Here is a 13,784-nt window from a genome sequence, read left to right on the forward strand (position 1 = left end):
CTGTGCATGACTCAACCACACCCTACCTGTTCCTGCCCTGCTCGTTGTCGGGACAATGGCGTTGATGGTCGAGTGCTGGCTCCTCTCAGGTAGGATATTTCCAGGCTATTGCTTTCTTTTGTTTTTCTAACTACTTCTCCTTTTCCTCTCTCTACTTGAGGCTATCTGTTGTCATGTGTGCGCTGCCATGCATTTGCCCCATGGCAGTGCACTCGTGACAGGACTATAGATTGAGCAAGGATGCATTATAGTTATGAGGTTATTATGTTGTTATGTTGTTATTATTTTATTTTTATCCCACTATTATTTTTTTAATAAATAACTCAAGGCAGCGAACATACCAAATACTCCTTCCTCCTCCTATTTTCCCCACAACAACTCTGTGAGGTGAGTTGGGTTGAGAGAGAGGGACTGGCCCAGAGTCACCCAGCCTACTTTCATGCTTAAGACAGGACTGGAACTCTCAGTCTCCTGTTTGCTACAAAAATGGTAAGAGCTGTAATTTTGGAGAGCGGGGAGTTAATGTGTCCTCCCTCCACTCTTTTCCTGCCTAATTTTCTGTTTTGGTCCCAGAAACTTTTTGAGCGTACTAAGGATTATGGAAATTGAAGTCTAACTCATTTCCATTGCATTACAGTTATCCATTCAAGCAGGCATATAGACTTGAGTCATTTTGGCTTGGTTATCATTGTTCAGGAGAAACTGACACAATAATCCCTTTTATGTTGGAATTGACACAAGCTGAAATTTTAATGTTTTAAATATAAGAGGGAGTGTGTTTATTTTGTTGTTTATTCATTTAGTCGCTTCCGACTCTTCGTGGCTTCATGGACCAGCCCACGCCAGAGCTTTCTGTCGGTTGTCAACACCCCCAGCTCCCTCAGGGACGAGTCCGTCACCTCTAGAATATCATCCATCCACCTTGCCCTTGGTCGGCCCCTCTTCCTTTTGCCTTCCACTCTCCCTAGCATCAGCATCTTCTCCAGGGTGTCCTGTCTTCTCATTATGTGGCCAAAGTATTTCAGTTTTGCCTTTAATATCATTCCCTCAAGTGAGCAGTCTGGCTTTATTTCCTGGAGGATGGACTGGTTTGATCTTCTTGCAGTCCAAGGCACTCTGAGAATTTTCCTCCAACACCACAGTGCAAAAGCATCGATCTTCCTTCTCTCAGCCTTCCTTATGGTCCAGCTCTCACAGCCATATGTTATTACGGGAAACACCATTGCTTTAACTATGTGGACCTTTGTTGTCAGTGTGATGTCTCTGCTCTTAACTATTTTATTGAGGTTTGTCATTGCTCTTCTCCCAAGGATTATGCGTCTTCTGATTTCCTGACTGCAGTCAGCATCTGCAGTAATCTTTGCACCTAGGAATACAAAGTCTTTCACTGCTTCTACATTTTCTCCCTCTATTTGCCAGTTATCAATCAAGCTGGTTGCCATAAACTTGGTTTTTTTTTGAGGTTTAGCTGCAAGCCAGTTTTTGCACCTTCTTCTTTCACCTTCATCATAAGGCTCCTCAGTTCCTCTTCGCTTTCAGCCATCAAAGTGGTATCATCTGCATATCTGAGATTGTTAATGTTTCTTCCAGAGATTTTAACTCCAGCCTTGGATTCCTCAAGGCCAGCTTGTCGCATGATGTGTTCTGCATACAAGTTGAATAGGTAGGGTGAGAGTATACAGCCCTGCCATACTCCTTTCCCAATCTTAAACCAGTCCGTTGTTCCGTGGTCTGTTCTTACTGTTGCTACTTGGTTGTTATACAGATTCCTCAGGAGGCAGACAAGATGACTTGGTATCCCCATACCACTAAGAACTTGCCACAATTTGTTATGATCCACATAGTCAAAGGCTTTAGAATAGTCAATAAAACAGAAATAGATCCAGCGGATATTGGCAATTTGGTCCCTAGTTCCTCTGCCTTTTCTAAACCCAGCTTGTACATCTGGCAATTCTCGCTCCATGAATTGCTGGAATCTGCCTTGCAGGATCTTGAGCACTACCTTACTGGCATGTGAAATGAGTGCCACTGTTCGATAGTTTGAACATTCTTTAGTGTTTCCCTTTTTTGGTATAGGGATATAAGTTGATTTTTTCCAATCTGATGGCCATTCCTGTGTTTTCCAAATTTGCTGGCATATAGCATGCATTACCTTGACAGCATCATCTCGCAAGATTTTGAACAGTTCAGCTGGGATGCTGTCGTCTCCTGCTGCCTTGTTATTAGCAATGCTTCTTAAGGCCCATTCAACTTCACTCTTCAGGATGTCTGGCTCTAGCTCACTGACCACACCGTCAAAGCTATCCCCGATATTGTTATCCTTCCTATACAGGTCTTCTGTATATTCTTGCCACCTTTTCTTGATCTCTTCTTCTTCTGTTAGGTCCTTGCCATCTTTGTTTTTGATCATACCCATTTTTGCCTGGAATTTACCTCCAATGTTTCTAATTTTCTGGAAGAGGTCTCTTGTCCTTCCTATTCTATTGTCTTCTCCCACTTCCACGCATTGCTTGTTTAAAAATAATTCCTTACCTCTTCTGGCTAACCTCTGGAATTTTGCATTTAATTGGGCATATCTCCCCCTATCACTGTTGCCTTTTGCTTTCCTTCTTTCTTGGGCTACTTCTAGTGTCTCAGCAGACAGCCATTTTGCCTTCTTGGTTTTCTCTTTCTTTGGGATGTATTTTGTTGCTGCCTCTTGAACAATGTTGCGGACTTCTGTCCATAGTTCTTCCGGGACCCTATCTACTAAGTCCAGTCCCTTAAATCTATTCTTCACCTCCACTGCATATTCCTTAGGAATATTAGTGAGCTCATATCTAGCTGATCTGTGGGTCTTCCCTAATCTCTTTAGTCTGATCCTAAATTGTGCAAGAAGAAGTTCGTGATCTGAACTACAGTCAGCTCCAGGTCTTGTTTTTACTGACTGTATAGATGTCTGCCACCTTTGGCTGCAAAGGATGTAGTCAATCTGATTTCGGTGTTGTCCATCTGGGGAAGTCCATGTATAAAGCCGTCTTTTAGGTTGCTGGAAGAGAGTGTTTGTTATGCACATTGAGTTGTCTTGGCAAAATTCTATCAGCCTATGTCCTGCTTCGTTTTGTTCTCCCAGGCCATGCTTACCTGTAATTCCAGGTGTCATTTGACTGCCCACCTTAGCATTCCAGTCTCCCATGATGAAAATAACATCTCTTTTAGGCGTGTTGTCCAGTAGGTGCTGCAGATCCTCATAGAACTGCTCTACTTCAGCTTCATCAGCATCTGTGGTTGGGGCGTATATTTGGATCACTGTGATGTTAGATGGCTTGCTCTGAATTCGAATTGAGATCATTCTATCATTTTTTGGATTGTATTCATGCACTGCTTTAGCCACTTTATGATTAATTATGAAGGCTACTCCATTTCTTCTGTGGTCCTCTTGTCCACAGTAGTAGATCTGGTGGTCATCTGATGTGAAGTGGCCCATTCCAGTCCATTTCAGTTCACTGACACCCAGAATGTCTATCTTTAATCTTGACATCTCACCAATAACCACATCCAATTTGCCCTGGCTCATACATCTTACATTCCAGGTTCCAATGGTGTGTTGATCCTTAGAACATCGGATTCGCCGTTCACCACCAGCACTGTCGGCCACTAGCCGTCCTTTCGGCTTTGAGCTAGCTGCATCATCACGTCTGGGGCTAGTTGAACTCATCCTCTGTTCCTCCCCAGTAGCATTTTGACCATCTTCCGACCTGGGGGTCTCATCTTCCGATGGTATACCGACATATCTCTGGTTGTACTGATCCATTTAGTTTTCACAGCAAGAATACTGGGGTGGGTTGCCATTACCTTCCCCAGGGATCGCATTTAGTCTGACCTCTCTGTCATGACCTTCCCGTCTTGGGTGGCCCTTCACGGTTTAGCTCCTGGCATCATTGAGGTGCTCAAGCTCCAGCACCACGACAATGTAACAATCCTTTGCTGAAGAGTGTGTTTATGAATATCTAAAATACGAATTCATCCAATATAGTGGATTATAAATTTGTTACACAAGTAGAAATCTTATTATATGGAAAGCTAAGCACTTATATAGCATCATATTTTAGTTAAAAATAAGTAATTGCATAAGACCTCTAATCCTCTCATTCCCAAAATGGTGCCACAGAAACTTCCCTAATTCACCTAATTTCATTTGATTTCATTTAGATTTTTTGTGTTAAATGAGAATCTAACGTACTGCAAAACATCATGCTACTCTCAATTATAGCCAAGAATGCTTCTGAGTTCCTTATCTCCAGTAATTAATCATAGAGGTAAAAAATGATTGGGGTGGGGATGAAGTTCAGTAATTGTAAGTTTGCCTACCTTGAGCAGAAAAAAGAAAGTTGAGGAGGTAGAGATAGAGGGAATAGCAGGATGCAACTTCTCTATATGGGTATTTTATGTCTGACTAGGCTCATCATTATACTATATTATAGATGTGTCCATGATATGCTTTTCAAAGTGCAAATGTGCCAACAGTCCAAAACTCCTGCTCTTGAAACCATCAGCATCTGGAATAATATCTCAGTCAGGTTTGTCAGAATTTCACTTTCATCTTTTAATGACAAAATGTAGGTAACCACAAAAGATCAAAGCCCCCTTCCGACATTCATTAGTAAGGAAATCAGAAAAAGGGACATCCTCCTGCACTGCCTTCACCATCCCAATCTCAGTATTGATGAAAAGGGCCTGGATACAAACAGTTACTGAATATGGCTGAACATGATTATAATCCTTTGGAAAGCCTTCTTTCATAGACCTTCCCTGCCAAATGGGGAGGTTGATAGTGATGGAAGAATGGGTGACCTACAGATTGCTACTGATGTCAGGCTTATTTCATGTGAAGAAGGTATAACAACTGATACTAAATGCAATTGGTAATAGAAATAGTACTACATACTAGATAACAGCCAGGATATGCTAAAATCTACATATGTGTACACACATAGATTCTATACATCGCTGTTTTACCTTTTTGCCTTATAAGTTCTCACAAATCAGGGTTTCACAAAAATGCTTCATCTGAAAATGTTGCTCAGGAACTCCTCTGTCTCTTTCTTTAAAGAAAGCGTTCTTTATAGCAGCCTTCCTTGGGAACTGGAAGATTATGTAGAATTATTTCTATTTTCTTAAACATAGGATGGCCTAGTATCTAAAACAGGCCTTCTTGCCCAAAAACACATTCCAAATAGACTTTTTATAGAACTAAAACCAGCTCAGTACCTAAATCATATCACAATTCCTGAATTCAAAAGGATGTTAAACTTAGCCTATTTTAATGGCCTTCCTAAATCAGTCACATAAGGAAAATTAAAAAAAAATCCATATGAGACAAGTGCCATTGAAGCAGCAGCTCACACCCTCCTTCACTGTCAACTCTAAGCAGACATTCATCTCCACCTTATATCCCCACATTTAACTAATTTTCTCAGGCACTCAGACTTACTCAAAATAACTAGTTTCTGATTAGTATCCATTGATCTTTCTAAATATGGCAAAGTTTTGTTCTATTTGCTGATAGAACAAAGCAGGGCTTGACAAATTAACCTATGATCCTCTCTATTATTTTATTGCTTTTTCAGTTATAGTATAGCTGCTCTTAGATTTTATGATGGTCTGGGACTATAATAAAGTTAATCTTACATCTGAAACCTGATCTTTGTCACCTTCTCATCCTTTCTAAATGAGAGCACAGAACATTACATAATCTTCCAGTTCCCAAGGAAGGCTGCTATAACTCCATTTTTCTTCTATTTTTTCAGAATGAACAGAAAAAAAAGTTTAGATCGTGCTATTTCTGCTTCTTAATAGTATGTAGTTTACAATCATGCATGACCAATGCATTGTTTCATTTACTGATACAAAGAGGTAATAGTTTAGCATTCTGTTCCATGCAATATCTGCTTTTGCTTTCTGGGATGAGAAATATTGCATCTTTCATCAAGGTAATGTATCTTTTCAAAAAACTGTCAGAATCATTCAGATTGAATGAATAGAGAAATCAATAGTAGAATTGTATTAAAGAAAACACTGCTTTGCTCACCATTAAATGTCTCAAGTTCAATAGCAGTGGACTTTAAAAAGGAAAAAAAATCAATTTAATGTTTTGATTCATAATGCACTTAATGCATCATAGAATAAAGAATGGGAAGGATGGCTTGTGATTCTTTTGTGCTTTTTTCGAAACTCTGGCACTGGCTTTTATTTCTGGCTTCCTTGAATACTTTAGTTCAGAGAAAGGGCAAGAGAGATTACTTTTTCAGTAGCAGACAAAATTCTACAGTATTGCATGCCTTGAATGAAAATTGGAAGATATTCATATATTCTTATCAACAAGTATAGTTGCCTCTTTAAATTTCTTTAAAGCAGGATACACAAATACATAAGGAAATACTGAGCCCAATAAAATTTAGTTCTGCATTTCTTATTCTTAAATAGTAAAGTACTACTAATAGTACAAAATATTGTAGGTGAAAAGTTTGCTCTAACTTTGAAAATATTAGGGTCTCAGAGAGAAAAGGAGATACAAACTATATAGGTAGAAAATAGTCATTTCAAGGTTTTCTTGCATATCCATTTTCCAAAGAATTAAGGGACAAACTGATCAAGTGGGATTGCTTTAGATCTGTGACTAATATGTGCTGCACTAAATACCTCGCATTGGAAAATAGTTTGTCCTATGCTTGGCTGAAGAAGATGAGATATAACTCTGATAAACATGGGTACTTACCAGGAAAGGGATTAAGAGGGTCAAGTGATGCTGCACATGATCATATTATTGCACAAATGATATGAATTATGTAATTACATAATTTGCATCATTTGTGAGAAAATGTCATGATATGTCATGTAAGATGTCATTGTGATTTGTCCTGGATGCCTATGCTGATTAATGGGTGCTCTGCATAATAAACATTTTTGATTCACTCATGAGGACAACCAGCCTCAAGGATCTGAACTCATGAAACCAGGGGAAACCTTTTCCTAAGATGTTGTAAATCCCCTGCCAGTCAAAATATACATCATGGGCTAGATTAAACTTCTTCAACTTCGTGCTCTCCAACTGTCTTATATGATAACTCTTAGAATTCCAAATCAGTATATGCAAATACTAGGAAGAGAATTCTGGAATTCAATCAACACATCTGGTAAGCATCAGGGTGGTAACAACTGGACTAAATGGATAATTTTGTTTTAATCTGTATTCTCATGTCCAATTCTCAGAGACTGCCTGGACAAGTCCCTGCAGTTTTCTTGGCAGTTTTCAGAAGTGGTTTGCCACTGCTTCCTTCCTAGGGCTGAGAAGGAGTGACTGGCCCAGGGTCACCCAGCTGGCTTTGTGCCTAAGGTGGGACTAGAACTCATGGTCTCCCACTTTTTAGTCTGATTCCTTGCCACTACATCAAAATGGCTTATGTGAAGCCTAAAAATGGGGTGGGAATGTGCATGCAAATCTACCACAGACATTTCCAGTAAAACAAAAATCTTGATTGCATAAAGGTTAGCAAGAAATTCAAACAAAAACACATTTAGATGAACCCCTCAATATGAGAAAATCAGGAATGATCATTAAGAAAGAGAGGAAGCAGATAATCAAATCAACGCTTAAACCAAGCACCCAAAGCACCCACACCCATGGACTCATCTGCAGATGAATAGAAGGACTTCAGATAAGCAGCGATAACCCGCACCTGGTGCCCTGGAGGACACACCTGAACCAAGAGGACAAGGACAGCAACCGGGAAAACACCCACACAGCCATCAAGAAACCCATCAAGGGGAATGGGGACAATGGAGGGTGGAGGAGCACGGGACCCTGCAAGAGGGGTATAAACAGGACACCTCACCACCGCACCCCCATTCCCGTTTTTCTCTCTGTCAGTACCGTCTTAATAAACCGGAAATCCTTAATCCCTATTAAGTGAGTCCGTGTCTTATTCGGAACGAGGCTGACCCTGACATAAAAACGGGAATCGACAAAACCTCTTTACCTAGCACCCATCCAACCCGCTTGTGAGGGACCCAGCTAGGCATGAAGACCAACGGATCGCGGCAACGCAACCACTCGGCACCCAGCGGCGAAGCTCCCCTCCCCTCGGGCGGGATGCGCCTGAGGTCCCGGCGGCGCAACGCCCAGGTAAGCCCAGGGTCCAGCTCGGGGGAAGAGGAGTGGGAGGGAAACACCCTGGCGTCCTGTGGCCTGCGGGCCACCGCAGACGAGATAGAGGGATCCTCTCTAGGCTCACCCGAGACCCCGGAGGGACCGAGGGACGGACCGTCATCCACGACGACTGGAGAGCGAGCAGAGTGCCGAGCGCACCGGCAGGAGTTTGCGGACGGCGGCAAGGCTAGACACGCTGGAGGAGGGGGTGCAGGCGATACGGCTACTGCTCCAGCAGCTGACAGCGGTGCAGGAACCCCGCGGCGGCAACAGCGTGGAGGGCACCGGAGCTCTGGAGGCGCACCCAGCGGACAGGTGGAGGAACAGCCCAGCAGACGGCGGCAACCACGGCGGGGCCTGGCCCCAGGAGCCCACCTGACAACTGGAGGCGCACCCGGACGAGAGACAGAGTGACGACCCTGCAGGCAGCGGCGACCACGGCAGAGCCCAGTTCCAGGAGCCCACCAGATGGACGACATCCCACCCTCCCACCCTGTTGGGGAGTCAACCTGCGGACGAGGAGACCTGGCGAGAGAGGGCACTGACACTGCCAGACGCCTGGAGATGAATCGACCCACACCAGCCCCCGCAGAGCACGCTGCACGGCCCAGATGTGACCTGGAGCCAGACCAGAACGGCAGCCAAGGACTTTGGCATAAAGTTTGACGGGGACCCCTCGAAACTCTCCTTCTTATTAACGAATGCTAGGTACTACCTTGAAGAGTGGGGCCCCTGCTTCTGGACTGAAAGGGGCAAAGTTAATGCCCTGGCCATAAAACTAAAAGGACGGGCTGCTGATTGGTACGTCCAACTGTGCCAATCAGGCGCCCGGGCGCTGCAGGACAGCACAGAGTTCCTTCAGGTGATGGAACTACACTTCAGGGACCCCCTGGAGCAAGAAAGAGCAAAACGGACTTTGAAAACACTCCGGCAAGGACAGCGCCCCATGGCAGAGTATGCCATGGAGTTCCAAGCCCTGGCCGGAAAAGTAGAAGTCTGGTCTCAATCAACCCTGACTGAGAAATTTAAAGAAGGACTCAATCTGAATGTGCTCAGGTGGGCACTCTGTCGCAACAACCCCAACTCCCTGACCGAGTGGATCCAGCTGGCGGGGGAAGCAGAGGACGCCCACAACACTTTCCTCCAAGCCAAGAGGGAAGCACAGCAGGCGGAGGCGGTGAGACCTTCACGGACAGCTGCAAGGCCGGGGAAGGCAAGATCCCAACTGTGGAAAGAGGAACGGGACTGGCAATTCGCAAAGGGGCAGTGCTTCACGTGCGGCAAGGACGACCATAAGGCGGCAGCCTGCCCCAAACAGACACCCAGAGAGAACATGCGGAGGGCACCAGCCTCACCAACCCCAGTGCCAAGAAAGCAACCAGCAGCGAGGGGGGAGTATCGAGCCAGACAGTTCCCCTACAGCTCAGAGGAGGAGGGAAGCAATCCCGACGAGCCAACGGGAAACGCCAGCCACCTGGCCTAATGGGCGCCAAAGGACAGGTGGAAAAGAGCAACAGGCGCACCGACAGAGGGGTGAGTGAAGAATGCCCCACCCTCTATGTCTATGTCACCCTCACCCATGGGGAAAAGACTGAAAAGGTCTGGGCACTGATTGATTCAGGCTGCTCAAAAAGCTTAATGCACCCGGACCTGGTAGCCGCGCTGAACCTCCGCTGCTATCCACTTCAGCACCATTTGGTGTTTACTCAGCTTGATGGATCAGCAGCGGGAGGGGGCCTGGTCACCCAACACACCGGCGAAACCGCGCTACAGCTCGGCAGCCACGAGGAAAAATTGGCTTTCATCGTGGCACCGGTGGGGCAACCCCTACTGATACTAGGGATCCCGTGGCTCATGCAGCATAACCCAGTCATCAACTGGAAAACCAGAGAGATCAAGTTTGCTGATGGGCGCTACCAAGCACCCACAGGGGACAGGGTCCCCCGGGCAGCAATGGGAAGGGCAACGACTACCTCGGAGCACAGAGGGACGGCGTTGCCAGACGGCCTGCCACCAAACTACAGAGCGTGAGCACGAACGGTTGTTAAGGGAAGTGCTCAAGAAACTTCGCAAGGCAGAGCTGTTTGCCAAGCTCTCCAAGTGCGAGTTTCACAAACAACAAATTGACTATTTAGGGTACAGGATTTCGGAAAAAGGGATTGAAATGGACCCGAGCAAGGTCCAAGCAATACTGGCGTGGGAGCGCCCACGCACGAGGAGACAACTTCAAAGTTTCCTCGGATTCACGAACTTTTACCAGGGGTTCATCCCGGGGCTGGCAGAGATTGTACTGCCCCTGACCAACCTCCTAAAGACCAAGGGTTTGGGGGACACTCGCAAATCGAGAAACCCGGGGGCACTGCTAAACTGGACAGCTGACTGTCAAACGGCGTTCGAGAGACTAAAAAACCTGTTTACAGCTGAGCCAGTATTACAACACCCTGACCCCACCAAGCCTTTCGTGGTGCAGGTAGACGCCTCTGACTTCTCCATCGGAGCTCTCTTACTCCAAGGGGACTCTGACAACCAGCTGAAACCCTGCGCGTACCTTTCCCGCAAATTCTCCGAAACGGAGCGGAGATGGCACGTATGGGAAAAGGAGGCATTTGCAGTGAAAGCAGCTCTGGAAACGTGGAGGCACCTGCTGGAAGGGGCCACCTGCCCCTTCGAGGTCTGGACAGACCACAAGAACCTGGAGGCTCTCAGCACGCCTAAACGCCTCAGCCCAAAGCAGGTACGCTGGGCACAGTTCTTCAGCCGGTTCAATTTCACACTGAAATTTATACCGGGCAGGAAGAACTTCCTGGCGGATGCCCTCTCCTGATGGCCACAGGATGACACGCAAGCCTCAGACATCGTTGGGACGGTATGGACCAACAAACAACTGGGCTGCCCAGCTGTCACGCACAGCCAGACTCGGAATCAACGCACACTAGCACGAACGCCAGAAAACGAATGGAGCCGCCATTCAATTTCACCCAACTGGCAACAAAGACTCACACAAGCACTACAAACGGATACATGGTTGCAAAACAACCGACACCATGTATCTATCAAGGACAGCCTAGCCTGGAAAGAGAAAGTCTTGTATGTGCCAGAGTCACTGCGGGGGGAAGTTTTAAACCGATCACACAATGACAAGACTGCGGGACATTTTGGGTTCGTAAAAACCCTACACTTAATGAGACGGCAATTTTGGTGGCCAACCCTAAGAAAAGACATTAAAGACTACGTCACCACCTGCCCCACATGTGCCACCTCCAAACGGAAGGGGGGGAAACCACAAGGGCTGCTGCAGCCAGTAGCCAGCCCCTTGCGCCCCTGGGAAGAAATTTCCATGGATTTTATTGTAGACCTCCCACCCAGCCAAAGGAAAACAGTCATCTGGGTGGTAAAAGGCTACTTTTCAAAACAGGCACACTTTATCCCATGCGCGACCATCCCTACCGCACAACAACTGGCACGCCTGTTCCTAACACACATATACAGGCTCCACGGCGCCTCCTGTCGGTTGGTGACCGATAGGGGCACACAGTTCACATCAAAATTTTGGAGGGAATTTTTAAAACTCATTGGCACCAAATAGGCATTGTCCACTGCGTGGCATCCACACACAGACGGATCTACGGAGATCCTAAACTCAACCCTTGAACAGTTCCTGAGGACATTCATAAATTACCAACAGGACAACTGGGTGGACCTGCTACCCTTTGCAGAGGTAGCCTACAACAATGCAGTGCATCAGAGCACTGGCCACACCCCATTTAAGGTGGTCTACGGAAGGGACTTTGTGCTGATACCAGAACTACCTCAACCTGATGCCCCACCCTGCTCACCAGATGACTGGGCGGCACAACTAGCGACAACCTGGCCAATCATCCAAACGGCCCTAACAGATGCACAAACCACATACAAGAAATATGCGGACAATCACAGGGCAGAGGCACCGAACTACAAAGTGGGAGATAGGGTCTACCTCTCCACTAAGTTCATAAAAACCTCACAACCCTCAAAGAAACTGGCACCGAAATTCATCTGACCCTTCAAAATCACAGAAGTAATCAATCCGGTGACATTCAAACTGGAACTGCCACACAATCTACGATGGATCCATCCGGTATTCCACTGTGCCTTGCTGAAACCAACAAGCCCATCCAAATGGCACACGGAAGACCCACCGCCCCCACCCATCATGATAGATAAACAACAGCATTTTGAGGTACAGGAGATACTGGACTCAAGAAGGCAAAGGGGTACTCTACAATACCTCGTTAAATGGAAGCATTTCCCACACCCAGAGTGGGTCCAGGCACAACACGTCTTGGCAAAACAACTGACTAGATGTTTCCACAAGGCATACCCAGGGAAACCAGCACCCTAAAGACATCTTCGGGGGACAGCATGTCATGACCCCGTTGCAAGGCACAAAGAGCCTCACAACGTGGATCATGATCATTAAGAAAGAGAGGAAGCAGATAATCAAATCAACGCTTAAACCAAGCACCCAAAGCACCCACACCCATGGACTCATCTGCAGATGAATAGAAGGACTTCAGATAAGCAGCGATAACCCGCACCTGGTGCCCTGGAGGACACACCTGAACCAAGAGGACAAGGACAGCAACCGGGAAAACACCCACACAGCCATCAAGAAACCCATCAAGGGGAATGGGGACAATGGAGGGTGGAGGAGCATGGGACCCCGCAAGAGGGGTATAAACAGGACACCTCACCACTGCACCCCCATTCCCGTTTTTCTCTCTGTCAGTACCGTCTCAATAAACCGGAAATCCTTAATCCCTATTGAGTCCATGTCTTATTCGGAATGAGGCTGACCCTGACAGTTGCTGAACTATGAGCTAACCATTGCATTTAATATTACAGAAAGCAGAAACGCCTAGGCAACCTTGGCTGATTTTGAAAAAGCAAATCAGGGATGGGCCTAGTCCAATAGTTGGACTCAGCCCCCCTGGTCATGAAGGCAACCTGTAATTAGCTCCATGTGGTGGTGTCAGGCTTTTTGATAGAGGGAGTGGTGCCTTCTTGAAGTAGTGGTGCACCCCCTCCTCAAGAGACTGTCCTTGGACCCAACTATTTTAGACAATTACTGACCATTCTCCAACCTTCCCTTTCTAGGGAAGATTGTTGAGAAGGTGGTCAGGCTGCAACTGCAGAAGACCCTGGAGGAAGCAAATTATTTAGATCCATTTCAGTTGGGTTTCAGGCTGGGATTCAGTACAGAGACAGCCTTGATTGCACTTGTTGATGACCTGTGGCAGAGCCAGGGCATAGGTGGTAATGCCTGTGGACATTTTCCTTAATTCACATCAGGCTGCATGCCCCACTTGCCTATACATTTTATTTTCTTTTATTTAGATTCTTTATATTGCATGGCTTTGTTCAGAAAAGAAACATTTGGTGTTCAACTACTAATTCATTTATTAAGGATACTTAAATGAACTTTTTGTACTTTGCAAACATTGGTTACTTCAAAAGGGAAGACCATGATAGACATGGACATAAAGATTTGCACAAAAATAACTTACATTTTTGCATGGTGAAATGAACAAATAGTTATAAGGAAAGGCTATCTTTC

This window comes from Candoia aspera, chromosome 5 (assembly GCF_035149785.1).
Source record: "Candoia aspera isolate rCanAsp1 chromosome 5, rCanAsp1.hap2, whole genome shotgun sequence".
Classification (NCBI taxonomy): domain Eukaryota; kingdom Metazoa; phylum Chordata; class Lepidosauria; order Squamata; family Boidae; genus Candoia; species Candoia aspera.